General features: G+C 31.7%; 1 pseudogene; it reads right to left on the bottom strand.

Moving 5' to 3' along the window:
- Positions 1 to 1379: 1379 nt before the first annotated feature.
- Positions 1380 to 12631, bottom strand: part of LOC149253873 (putative methyltransferase PMT21) — a 100261-nt pseudogene continuing 89009 nt past the window's right edge.

The raw sequence follows: 12631 nt of genomic DNA on the forward strand, positions 1-12631 counted from the left end.
TGGTATTTTGTACTTCGACTACATGACAATGATCTCATATGCTTTCTTTGTATCGACAAGTACAATTGGTTTCTACACATGCATCTTGTTTTTACACACCATTAATTATGCTTTAGTGAATATTGAATGAAGTTACATGTTATATCCAAATTTTCCTCAAGGCTCAAATTTGCATTTGAGCATAATCAAGTGGTAGAATGCTAGATGTGTGTTCTTTGCTCTAGTGTTTAGGAAGATAGAATAGTAATTTTGTTGTGCTAGCTAGAGGAGATATCTCAGTGGATATCATGAATATCACATATTAGTTGGGCATTCGGAGTTCATAATGTCAGATATGCATATCGACATATTTGAAAACCTATAAAGACTAACAATCAATGAAATTTGAAAAACTATGAGATTAATAAATTGAAGGCATGGAGATATTTTTATGGAGTTTGTCAAGGTATTCTTGGAAAATATGGAGGATGATGCAATATATTGGAGACAACCATGTTATTTATTTAAAGGGAGTAGTTGGGGTTGATACTAATAAGAAAGTAGAGATATTTTTACTTTTTGATGCTAAAAATTGTTCTTGAAAGAGGTATAAAATTTCTTCAGATAAATGATAATTCCATGTTCATTGTAGAATGGGAAAATGGTAATTACAAGGTTACTTCTATGGCTATGAGTATATGTATTCAAGAGGTCAAAATTAAGGGCATAAGATTTGATCTTTCTAAAGAGCCTCAGACTACCAAGGAGATGAAAATATCGTGTGTGGAAGACGAAATTCATCCCTCTCGGATAACTCTCTTAGTTCTTGCCTCCCTTTACCCTGAAAATCACCTTAGGCTTCATACTCTACTCATGCAAATCCATTTCCTATAGCTATCTAGGCATTACAATGCTCCAATAAGTACTTTCATGGCCTGCTATGTTTACAGTGCATCAGTGGGAATTTTTTTGTATCATACGACACAAGGAATGAAAGTAATAAAATATTTATAAAACATCAGAGTGCAAAGGCTTTTGGCATTACAAAGTAATTCCCTCATGAAAACTAAAAATGTAAATAAAACCTAACTACCCACCTTACAACCTTAAGATAAAAAGAAAGGATTCGATTCAATATAGTAGTTCTAATATTAAGTATTATGCCTCCTAAATACTAGGGGAATAAATAACTTGGCATCCTGGGGAAATGAAGTGGATCACTAAATTTAAATGACATGATATATATTGGCTAGAAAATGCATCCTATCAAAAGATACCTTCATGTCCAAGAACTCACTCCGATGCAAGATCGATTGGCATATAATAGGAATGGGAGACTTGGAATTTTAAGGTTTTATTTATCATTCAAAAGAAGATTTTGAAGACCTCCAATCCTTTTTCTAAAAAATGAGAATTTTTTCATCCCTATTCTTAGCATCCTTAGTGTCCCTCTGGTAGCAATTGCATCTCATGTCTATGGATAGATTCTTTACAAGATTCACAAAATGGGTGATTGACACATTATGACATAACCAACAAGTCTTAATATACTATCAATTTCCAACAACACATATTTCATCTCACTTCTATTACACAAAATACACATAATCAATAATCAAGTATGTACTTTTTCCTCATTCAAGGTTATCAGGATTAAAAAACAACATTTAGCACCACTTGATAGAAAAATTTGTACCTACCTATGACTTTCTTCACCAAAAAATCCTTGAACATGTAGGAGATCATATGTTCTTGGAAAGGTTAAAAATGCCTCATAGCTTAACAACACAATCTCAAGTATTACCGAAGATAGTGGTGTTGAGCACACTTGATTTCCTAGTCAAACCATCAAGAGAAAGCACATTAATAATCATTATATGTACCAATTAGTCCTTTGTCATAAAAAACATTCAAGCAATTTAGACCATAGGAGGAAACCACATTCATGACCCACAGACGATCATCTATCAATGCTGCAGCAAAACCCCCATAAAGAGTATACATATCAATAACATTTCTTATTTTATTTGTTCCAATATCAGGTACCAATGACTTGTAATGGTTAACGCGTGCCACCCATTGAGTTGTATCCTTTCTAAAAGCACCATCACTTCCCCCAGAAAATGTATGGACCCACTTTGGGGCTACCTTCAAATGTTGTGGCCACTTTGGAGTCTGTCCTACTCCTAACTTCTTGAAGTTGGGATTTGGTTTTACTATACAAGACCACATGGGAACATACCAGGAAGCATCTGGTTCAATGTTTTCATCACATTCATAGTGTCAAGTATTTTTTCATGGGTAGTGTAGCAACCATTGTCCAGATATTTCTTCCACACAATAATGTCATATTTTTTATTGTGTAGTTTATAGCAGATCTTGTTCAAAATACCTTTAAGGGCATGATAGTTAGCCTTTTGCTTCTCTATAGTTGTGTTCCATGCATGGAATCTATTTTCATAGTTTACTGGTGGTCCAGATAGGACCCAGAAGCCTCTTGGTCACAATACTCAATCTATCTCCATAAGGTAGGCTCCACGTGCATAAGAAAAACTTCACTCAACCACTAGGTACCAAGCTCCCATAAAAACTAATGAATTAAATAGAAATAAAGGAGAATGTTGATAGAATGAAACTAATTTAAACACCTTAGTTGGATCATGTTGCCTATGTCTTCTAGGGAAATTATTTTTTCATAAAATCACTCTCTTACTAAATCAGTGAACAAACCCCACTAAAATAAACATGAATATCAATCTGAAATGATTCGTACCCATAACATTTGATTGAATTGAAATAAATACTAAAAATGAAATACATAAATGAAATTAAAACAATTGTAAGTAATTCAATTAAATATATAGTATGGGTTTAATGGCTAAGAACATGTGTTTTTTTCCATAAAAAAAATCACTACTTCAAATCCAAAGAAATAGAGTATGTACAACTTCCTAAACTATAACAATCAAATTAAAAGTGAATATGAAAATGTCCATTTATTAAATAAGGAAAAGGGAATGAAATATTTTTCTTTTGGGAAAGTATTGAAGAATAAGAAAAAGAAACTGATTGGGAGTTGCGTGGAAGTCCCCTACACTTAGTTACAGTAGCACTTATACTCTTTCCACTAGTTATTCATATTGTTTGTGTAATAAGAACGAAACTATATTTTTTTTACGGAGTAATGATTTTCAATTTTTTGTCCTCACTTTATCCATGTTAATTTGGGTACTTCTAAGCCATTACACAATCTAGAACACAATGAAAATTTAGAAGGTATCACCAAACAAACCAAATTTTGTCCATGGAATGAGACATCTACAATAGTGATCCATTTAAAATGCATTGAATGGATAAGGAAGTTGTTGTGTAGAGATGATACCCATCATTGTAGGAATACCGCGTTCAAGTGCAAATTGCACTTGCACTTCATGATTATCTCTAGGCCCCAGTGACATTGTAATAATTTCACGATCAAGCAAATCACCACCCTAACTTGCAACCAGGATAGAAAGTATTCTCTTGTATAAAGAAGAAAATTTATACTTATACATTAGATCTCACAAGTCATATTCAAATAACATAACTATGAACATTTACATTAAATAACTTATTTTAATCTTTATCATGTAAGATATAGAAATCTACATATCATAGTAAGCAATGGAAATTACAGATAGATTAATGAATACTCGATGTAGGGCTATCTGAGAATAAACTTCTAGAAAAGACTTGTAATTCTACAATTGTTCTTTGTTAAGTACCATGTTAGCATGTTCACTAAGGACTAATTGTATAAATCCACCTTGTCACAACTAGTAGGAGGGAAGAAAAATGTCTCTCTAATAGAATGTTTACTATTAAACTCATCTCAAGAGTAGGTTTAGATGTTATGAAAAGTAAAGTGATGCATAGAAAAATAAATTTAGATTAGTCACTATTAATCGTCTTGCATCTAACATGAAATTTTTTGTTAGCTTTCTTTTGATAATATGGATGTCTCATATCTGAGGTATAGTGAACATCATAAGGTGGATCAACCATGTGCATTGATGGTGTATCCCATGAGTTTAACCTGACTCTAGATTCCTTTTTGATGTTTATGGAGTACACTTCCTTCATAACTTAACTATTTCGTGTGATCGACAATATAAATTTAGAAAGGTGTCAAAGACTAGATTTGTTTTGGTAAAACTATTGACACTAGTCATAATCTTACCCACCCCACATCCAATATCAAGAATAGTTTGGACTATACCATATTTGATCCTTGGGATCCACTCTTCCATATGATCAACATATTCACCAACTCCATTGGGAAACATTGTACCTCCACCCAGGAAGAGGAATTTGTGCCCTTCTTTCCTCAATCAATGTTGATTTTATTTTTCATTATTGATCCATTCATAGGGGACATTACTATGCCAATAAAAACATGTAAGAAGCAGTTAGTCCGGAAACAATGCCAACTTATTATCATAGATCATCTACAACATTTGGATGAAATAATATGCAGTTACCATTGCTTTTGAACTTCAATACTTTTATCCTTTTTGTAATAGTGATGGAAGAAACAATAAAGACGGATCAAGTATGCAGTTGTACCAACACTCATCCTTGCTATTTGGCCATATAATAAGTATCTTGTAGCCTTCTGGTGGAGGGATTAATCATTTTAATCTTTCATAAAGTGGGGGTTAATGTCGCTCCCTAAATGAAGTATTGTGAGCATCAAACTTTCTCCATCTTTGGAAAAGTGAGAGTCAAACCATTTCAGTAGATTGAAATTGAATGACATAACTTATAAGGCATACAAAAAAAACCAAGAAAACAATTTCACTACAAAGTAACAAGGGAAAATAAGCTTAAACTTTTTTCAATAGCAAGGTTTTGCCATTTAAAAGTCATTAGGAAGATCTACCAAGCAATTCACTAGACCCTGGCTCAGAAAGAAAGGGATTAATGCCCACAAATGAGCAAAATAGGTTGATGGGACTAGAAAGTACAACACATTATAATATATAGAGTAAAATAAGTCGTGTGCATCATGTGTGCCTAGCAAGGGAAAACCTAATTAATTCATCCAATGTGGTTGATGGGTAACAAACAAGCAGTTGTGAGATCTAACAACTCACAAACATTAAGTCATTTAATAAATTCACCAAGAAGTACAAACTTTGTACTATTGCAATATCAAATTCAAAAAAAACCACGTATCCAAGGTAATGAAACGACATGAATTTACTATAACTGGGTGAGTATATTCTAGGTTGCTAGGCACTTGTGATGATTTCAAAGGCTAAGAAAAAGAAGATGCAACTAGAGGATTATTTACTAGCAAATCTGCTAATGAATCTTGTGTATGGAGAAGTTGTTTCTTGTTTACAATGTATGTAACCAATTCCATTGCATTGACTCAATACTATATGCCTACTTAAAATAATTCCAACATGCCCATTGCTCTGTGCTAAGAAATACAACAAACAAATTGTATTTCAATATGTGTTTACTTTTCCAATCTTTGTAAGTGTTCAACAACAAAGTTATCCGTAATTAGTTCACTCAGCAGCTCTGTAATATAATAGTTCTACATAGGTCTACACTGGGCACTTGCTAATGCATATTAGTGCCAACCTGTACCAAACTATTCCAAGATGATACTCACTCCACAAATTTGAAAGGACATGTTACAATCTGCAAGAACAAGTTGTGTGCTAACACTGCATTCCTTCTAAGCTCAAACCTTCAATTAGACTTGATTTTTCATCACCATGACGTAATAAATGTTGCTACATATCAAGGACCCTCTTTTCTATTGAATACGATAGCCTGATTATGAGAGAAATCTTTTATTTCCCTTTGAACCTATAATATAGGGTACAAAAGATGAATTTCGTTGCATTGCCATGTCCATTTTAACTATAAAAAGAAAAATGTTGCATTTAATACCTGTTTTCCTAGGAAACCATTACATTGGATCCTAGAGGAGTTTCTCATGTGTGATGGCATATCAATAAAATTGCGATCCTGACGTAAATCATATTTATCATCAAGGGATTCCTTCCATAGGACTCCCCTTGTATTCTAGATTCTAGAATATATATGCCAATCCATGTGCAAATTGTTATATAATTGACCCATTTCTATATGCTACATTCTCTTTCTTCACCAAGATGGAGATTACAAACCTTGTCTCTAGTATTCTCTACTTCGGCTACATAGAAATTATCTCATATGCTTTCTTTGTATTGACATGTACAATTTATTTCTACACATGCTTCTAGTTTATACGGACCATTTATGCTTCAGTGAAGATTGACTGAAGCCATATGTTGTAGCTAGAATTTGCTCAAGTCTCAAATTTTCATTTGAGCATAATCATTTGGTAGAATGCTAGATTTGTGTTATTTTCTCTAGTGTTTAGGAAAATAGAATAGAAATTTTGTTATGCTAGCAATATGATATATCTAAGTGGGTATCATGAATATCACATATTATTTGGATATCATTAGTTCATCATGTCAGATATGCATATCGAGGTATTTGAAAACCTATAAAGATGAACAACCAAAGAAATTTGAAAACCTATGAGATTGATAAATTGATGGCGTGGAGCTATTTTGATGGAGTTTATCAAAGTATCCTTGGAAAATATGGAGGAGAAGGAAATATAATTATTGGAGACAACCATGTTGTTTCGTTAAAGGTAGTATTCGAGGTTGATACTAACAACAGAATAGAGGTATTTGCACATTGTTGATGCTAAAAATTGTTGTTGAAAGAGGTGTAAAATTTCTTTGGATAAAGGATGATTCCAAGTTCATTGTAGAATGCGAAAATGGTAATTACAGAGTCACTTCTAGGGCTATGAGTAGATGTAGTCAGGAGCTCCAAATGAAGGGCATAAGATTTGATCTATCTAGAGAGCCTCAAACTACCAAGAAGATGAAAAGCTCCAGTGTGGAAGACCAAATCCATTGCTCCCATATGGTGCTCTCAGTTCTTCCTTCCTTTTACCTTGACAATCACTTCAGGCTTCATACTCTACGCATGCAAGTCCATTTCCTATAGCTCTTTAGGCATTACAATCCTCTAGTAATTAATTTCATGACCTTCTCTATTTCCAACGCATCACTGGGCATATGTTTGTACTACTCTCAATATCAGATTCATAACAAACCACAAATATGAGGTCATGAAACAAAATGAATTTAATATAACCCGGTGAGTATGTTCCAGGTTTCTAGGCACTTGTGATGATTTCAAAGGCTAAGAAAAAATATGCAACTAGAGGATTATTCATTAGAAAATCTACTAACAAATATTGTGTATAGAGAAGTTGTTGTTTGTTTAGAATGTATGTAACCACTTCCATTGCATTGTCTTAATCCTATATCCCTACTTAAAATAATGCCAACACACCCTTTCCTCTATGGTTATAAATACAACAAACAAATTTCAATTCAATATATGTTTACTTTACCAATCTTTGCAAGTTTTCAATAGCAAAGTTATCTGTAATTACTTCATTCGACATCTCTGTAATATAATAATTCTACATAGGTCTCCATTGGGCACTTGTTGATGCATATTAGTGCCAACTTGTACTACAATATTCCGTGAGGATACTCACTCCATATATCTGAAAGGACATGTTACAATCTGTAAGTACAAGATGTGTGTTAACACTGCATTCTATCTAAGATCAAACCTTCAATCACACTTGTTTTTGTCATCACCATGACATAATAAATGTTGGCACATATCAAGGACCCTTCTTCCTATTGAATATGATATCATGATTATGAGAGAAAGCTTCGATTTCCCTTTGAAACGGTAAGACAGGCTACAAAAGATGAGTTGCATTGTCTTTCCAAGGCCATTTGAACTGTAAAAATAAAAATGTTGTAGTGAATACCTTTTTTTCATTTGAAAACATCACATTGGATCCTATACAAGTTTCTCATGTGTGATGGAATATAAATAAAAGTGTAATCCTATGATTGATGTCAGCGGCAAGAAGCTCTAAAGCGAGGTTGTTTGTGCCAGATTCAAGCTTTCCCACATTAATTTGTGCTTGTATTGATTCGATCTCTTGCACCATCCCATCATAAATTCTAAATCCTAATCCTCCATACCAGAAACATAAATTCACCCTTAAGTCACAAGAAAATTACCTTCAAAGTGCCAACATAAAACATTGTTTTGAATATGTCTTGAACCATTCCATGAAAACATACAAGAAAATTGGGTTGAATGGATTTTAAATTCAAAGAATTTAATCTTGTATTGTTGAAAATAGCCATTCAAAATTCATTACACAGTTTCTTGTGTCTAGTGCTTTATGAAAATCCTAATCATAGAGATTTCGAACCCTGTTTGAATAATTATCAAATAGTGATCTCAAAATATTCAAGCCCTAATTATTGATTTTTCCCATGTACAGAAAAATTACCCGTAGTAGCTCCCTCTTGGAAGAGAAACTTATGGAACAATTAGGTTTCTCCCCAGTTGTCCCTGCCAAGCTTTGAGGGATCAACCCATATGGAGATGAATTTATCAAACATGAATATTACGAAACCCAAAGGGTTTCTCGAGCAATCAAATGTGGGATCCCAATGGTGATTTCTTTAATGTCTAGTAGAAAAATAGCCTACGCAGTTTTGAACTGTTGTACTGTTTAAACAATTTTAATGTTTAGCTTTAAAGAAAATTTGGCTCCAAACATTCATTAGCATTGCATAGAAAAACTAGAATTTTTACATGTATGCATGGTTTGATCTGTTATTTACAATAATTAGAAAATTCTATCACCAAACCTCTGAATTGGTTTTCTCAATAGAAATTTTTTGCCCGCCTCTTTTTGGAGAGAGAATGATGACTAGCTGTGGTGAACTAGTTTATTATTTTATTTTATTTATAATCAAAAAATTATAAATATATATATAGCTATATATATATATATATATATATATATATATATATATATATATATATATATATATATATATATATATATATATATATATATATATATATATATATATATATATATATATATAGATATATTTAAATTTATTATAAACAATTAAGTTATTTTGTTTTTTATTTGTAGAAATTGAATATTTATTTTTATTTTAATATAATGAAAATATTTAATTTTATAGGTTAGACTATATTTATATGGTTCATTATCTCCAAATATCTTGGTTTGTAAATTTTGGCTTCAAGTAGCCAAGAAACATGGAAGGAGGTGACCTCTTTGTAAGAGTTCAAAATGGGAAGGGCACATAAGGTCTAATATAAAGATATAAATCCAAGGACCTTCCTCATAAAAAGGGCTAGACATGTGTTGAAATAATGTAGATAATGACTCATCCATTTCTTGAAAATGACAATTAAGCATTCGTTCAGTCTCATAGTAAATTGGGCATCTAGAGATGAGATGATTCTCTAACTCTATATTGTGTATATGACAAAGCTCGTAGATTTTATTGAGATGCGGAAGATCATGATGATTATATGTTCCAACTCAACACTAATGTAAACCCACTCTGAACCCACCAAGGGTGATATGAAAGGTAGAAAACAATGTTATTGTATGTAAGTGGGTTAAGCAATAAGGCCACCTCCATTTGCAGGTATTCTTAATAATTAATCAACACTTGTCCTTGTACGTATTGTTCATAATGTATTTGACCCAACTGTAAGCCCATTCCCATTTTGGATAATGTGTCAACCTTTGAATTTAATTCCCTATGAATTTAGAGAAGTATTTAAAGAACTATAATCATAGATCCACACACTCTACTCATCCAATGGTCCATTAAAAAAATATTTAAGGAAGTATAATCTTTCAATCAATCTATAACGACCTTTGAAGCCAATATAAATAGTAATTTTAGATTGTTGAAGTGACACAACTGAAATGACTAACATAAATGACTGGTTTGTATTATTATAGTACTTGTAAGGTAGTCATATTTTTATTCCTTGACTAAATTAGTCATGTATTGTTGTATTACTTATTATCTAGTCATATATTTTAACTCGGGGCTAAATTAGTCATTTTTGTTAGTTGATTTTAGTTGATCTTTTAAGAATGCTCATTTTGGTAGTATTTCACTTGGAAAAGATGTGGTGACTAACGATTTTAGTCACCTAGTCACTAATTTCATCATTTTCTGCTAGTTCATGAGAATCCAATAATTAGAATTTAAATCTATAGTCATAAGTCTCAAGTTTCAACATATTACCTTACAATGGGAGTTAATATAAGTTTTCCTAGAGCAAGGACTATTAGCTATCAAGGCCATGGACTTACAGCTACCACTGATTTAAACTTTTCTATTCTCCTTCCCTTCTCATGTCAACAATTTTGAGTAATTATAATTGATGGTACATGTGAGGTGATCCAATACATGATTCAACTTACTCCGTCTCCATTTACCAATTAAGACTAAGGTGTGTATTTAATTGTGAAAGGGAGAAATAGAAATATAAAATCATATATCATTAGCCTGCAACCTTTCAAGTAAATATAGGGCTCTTAATAATGCAAAAGGGTTAATTATTTGATCTAATTCTCTTCTTGTCATGTCTCACCAATGATTTAGTAAGGATACTTTACATTGTTCAAGTAACTCACTTCATATGAAAGAAATTTCTTTAATTGCGTTCTATTTCTTAGGTGCAACTGTATTTTTAAATGTTTTAATTAGCAACTTAGAATATCTCTCCTAATCATATTCATTTAGCCACATATTTCAAGGTTTCATGCCTCTTGTTATCAAGCATGTTATGGTACTTATATGTGAGGAGGCTTTTGTACTATTATCAAGGAGTAACTTTTTATTTCCTTTAGACATAATGGATTCTAGATTTCCACATTAAGAGACCTAGATTGAAACTTTTGCAACAAGAAATTGATGATTTTATTAAGAATAATGAAACTCAAGTGGAGACATTACACAAGAGTTTGTTTTTGGTTGTAAACATTTATATGTATTTTCATATTGTGGCATTAAATCAAGTTAATCATCTCATATATCTCATTCTTTTCCTTATTCTCAAGTTTTATACAAGTTTACTTATATGTACATTTATATTATAACTATAGGTCTCTAAATAAGTATTTTATTCTATTACCTAAATATTGCATGAAAGAAAAGAGAGATAAAGAGATGTTGTAGTTAAAAGATGGATAGTTTTTGTTCATCATAGGGGAAGGAAGAAAGTTGTATATTTTGAAATTGAAATTTCTATGGTTTTGTTTGAGTAGTTGTTGCTCAAGCAAGAAAAGTGAAAAATAGGGCCAAGGAATCTGCTGTGACATTTCTTAGATTCCAAAGGTGAGAGGTCCGCAAAAATGGTATGTTCACTATTTTGTATTTTAGTTTGAGTGGATATGATATATATACATTGAAAAAAAAAATGACTCACTTTTCTTGCTAGAGTTGCAAGTCTTCTATGTTTCAATCATTGTGTAGATTTAATGTTGGCTATTTTATTCTATGTTGTCAATATTATAGACTTTTTTAAATTCATTTCTCCTAAACCAATAATAGGTTATATAAGGAAACATGCACTAAACATCATGCCTGATAAGTAGGTTGATATTCTATGTAACTTTTGTACAAGGTTAAATCTAGGAACAAAGTAATGAAAATGTTTGGTTGGAAGAATAAATATAATTGGTAATTTATTGTTCTTATTTATTTTATTGACTTTTCAGTTCATGTCCTGTGTAATTTTTTTATTTTATTTTCATTTTTTTTTACTAGTGACAATGCTTCCCTCATTGCATATGTTAATTTTTGTTGTCCCTAGGTTACAACTTACATTCAAGCAAAACAGAAAGGCATTCTTTAGAACTCTAGGTTATCCATCACTTGGATTCTTTAGAGGTTTGATGTTTTTCTAACATTTTTATAGTGATTGTCAACAACAATAGTTGCATGGGTTCGTTGTCAAAAAATGTATGTTTAATCCAAATTCTATAATTAGAAATGATAACTATTATTCGTTCATAGGGATATATCCTCAGCATGGTAAAATTCATAGAGAAAGTGAAGAAGGAAACAAAAAATACCCAATATGATATACCTTATTTCTCTCATAGAAGAAATTTATGACATGGAGAGCCAATCAATTTAGCAAATGGTGTCTCACCTAGTGTAATATTTAAATTTTTAATTAGTTGTCTACATATTATGTTGATTGACAATGATTTTCTATACTAAACCTATATATTTGTGTTTTTTTGTATGTATTATGTACACCGTTAAATTGTTTATCTGTTTAAAAAATACAAGTGAAAAATGTTTTTATCTAGGCTAAAAGTTATTTGTAATAAGATCAATCATAAAACAAAACAACTTGTTTTCGAACTATTGCTTTGTTTCCTAGTCATATATTGCTAAAAATATGTGGCCATTTTTTTTTCATTCAAATAACAAACTCTTCACTTCTTTTACTTTTATCAACCCAAACTTGTTTCAACCTTAAACTATACATTGAAGGTGAAATATAATACACTCTTTGATAGTGCTAAAGACAATGAAACCAAATCCTAGAGAAGGCCAAAGGACTGTGAGATACTTACTAAGCACATGGAAATTATAACTTATCTTTTTGGGTAAATGGATCAAGT

This window comes from Pinus tabuliformis, chromosome 7 (genome assembly GCF_031772625.1).
Source record: "Pinus tabuliformis cultivar Carrire ecotype Pingquan chromosome 7, CPIR1, whole genome shotgun sequence".
NCBI lineage: Eukaryota > Viridiplantae > Streptophyta > Pinopsida > Pinales > Pinaceae > Pinus > Pinus tabuliformis.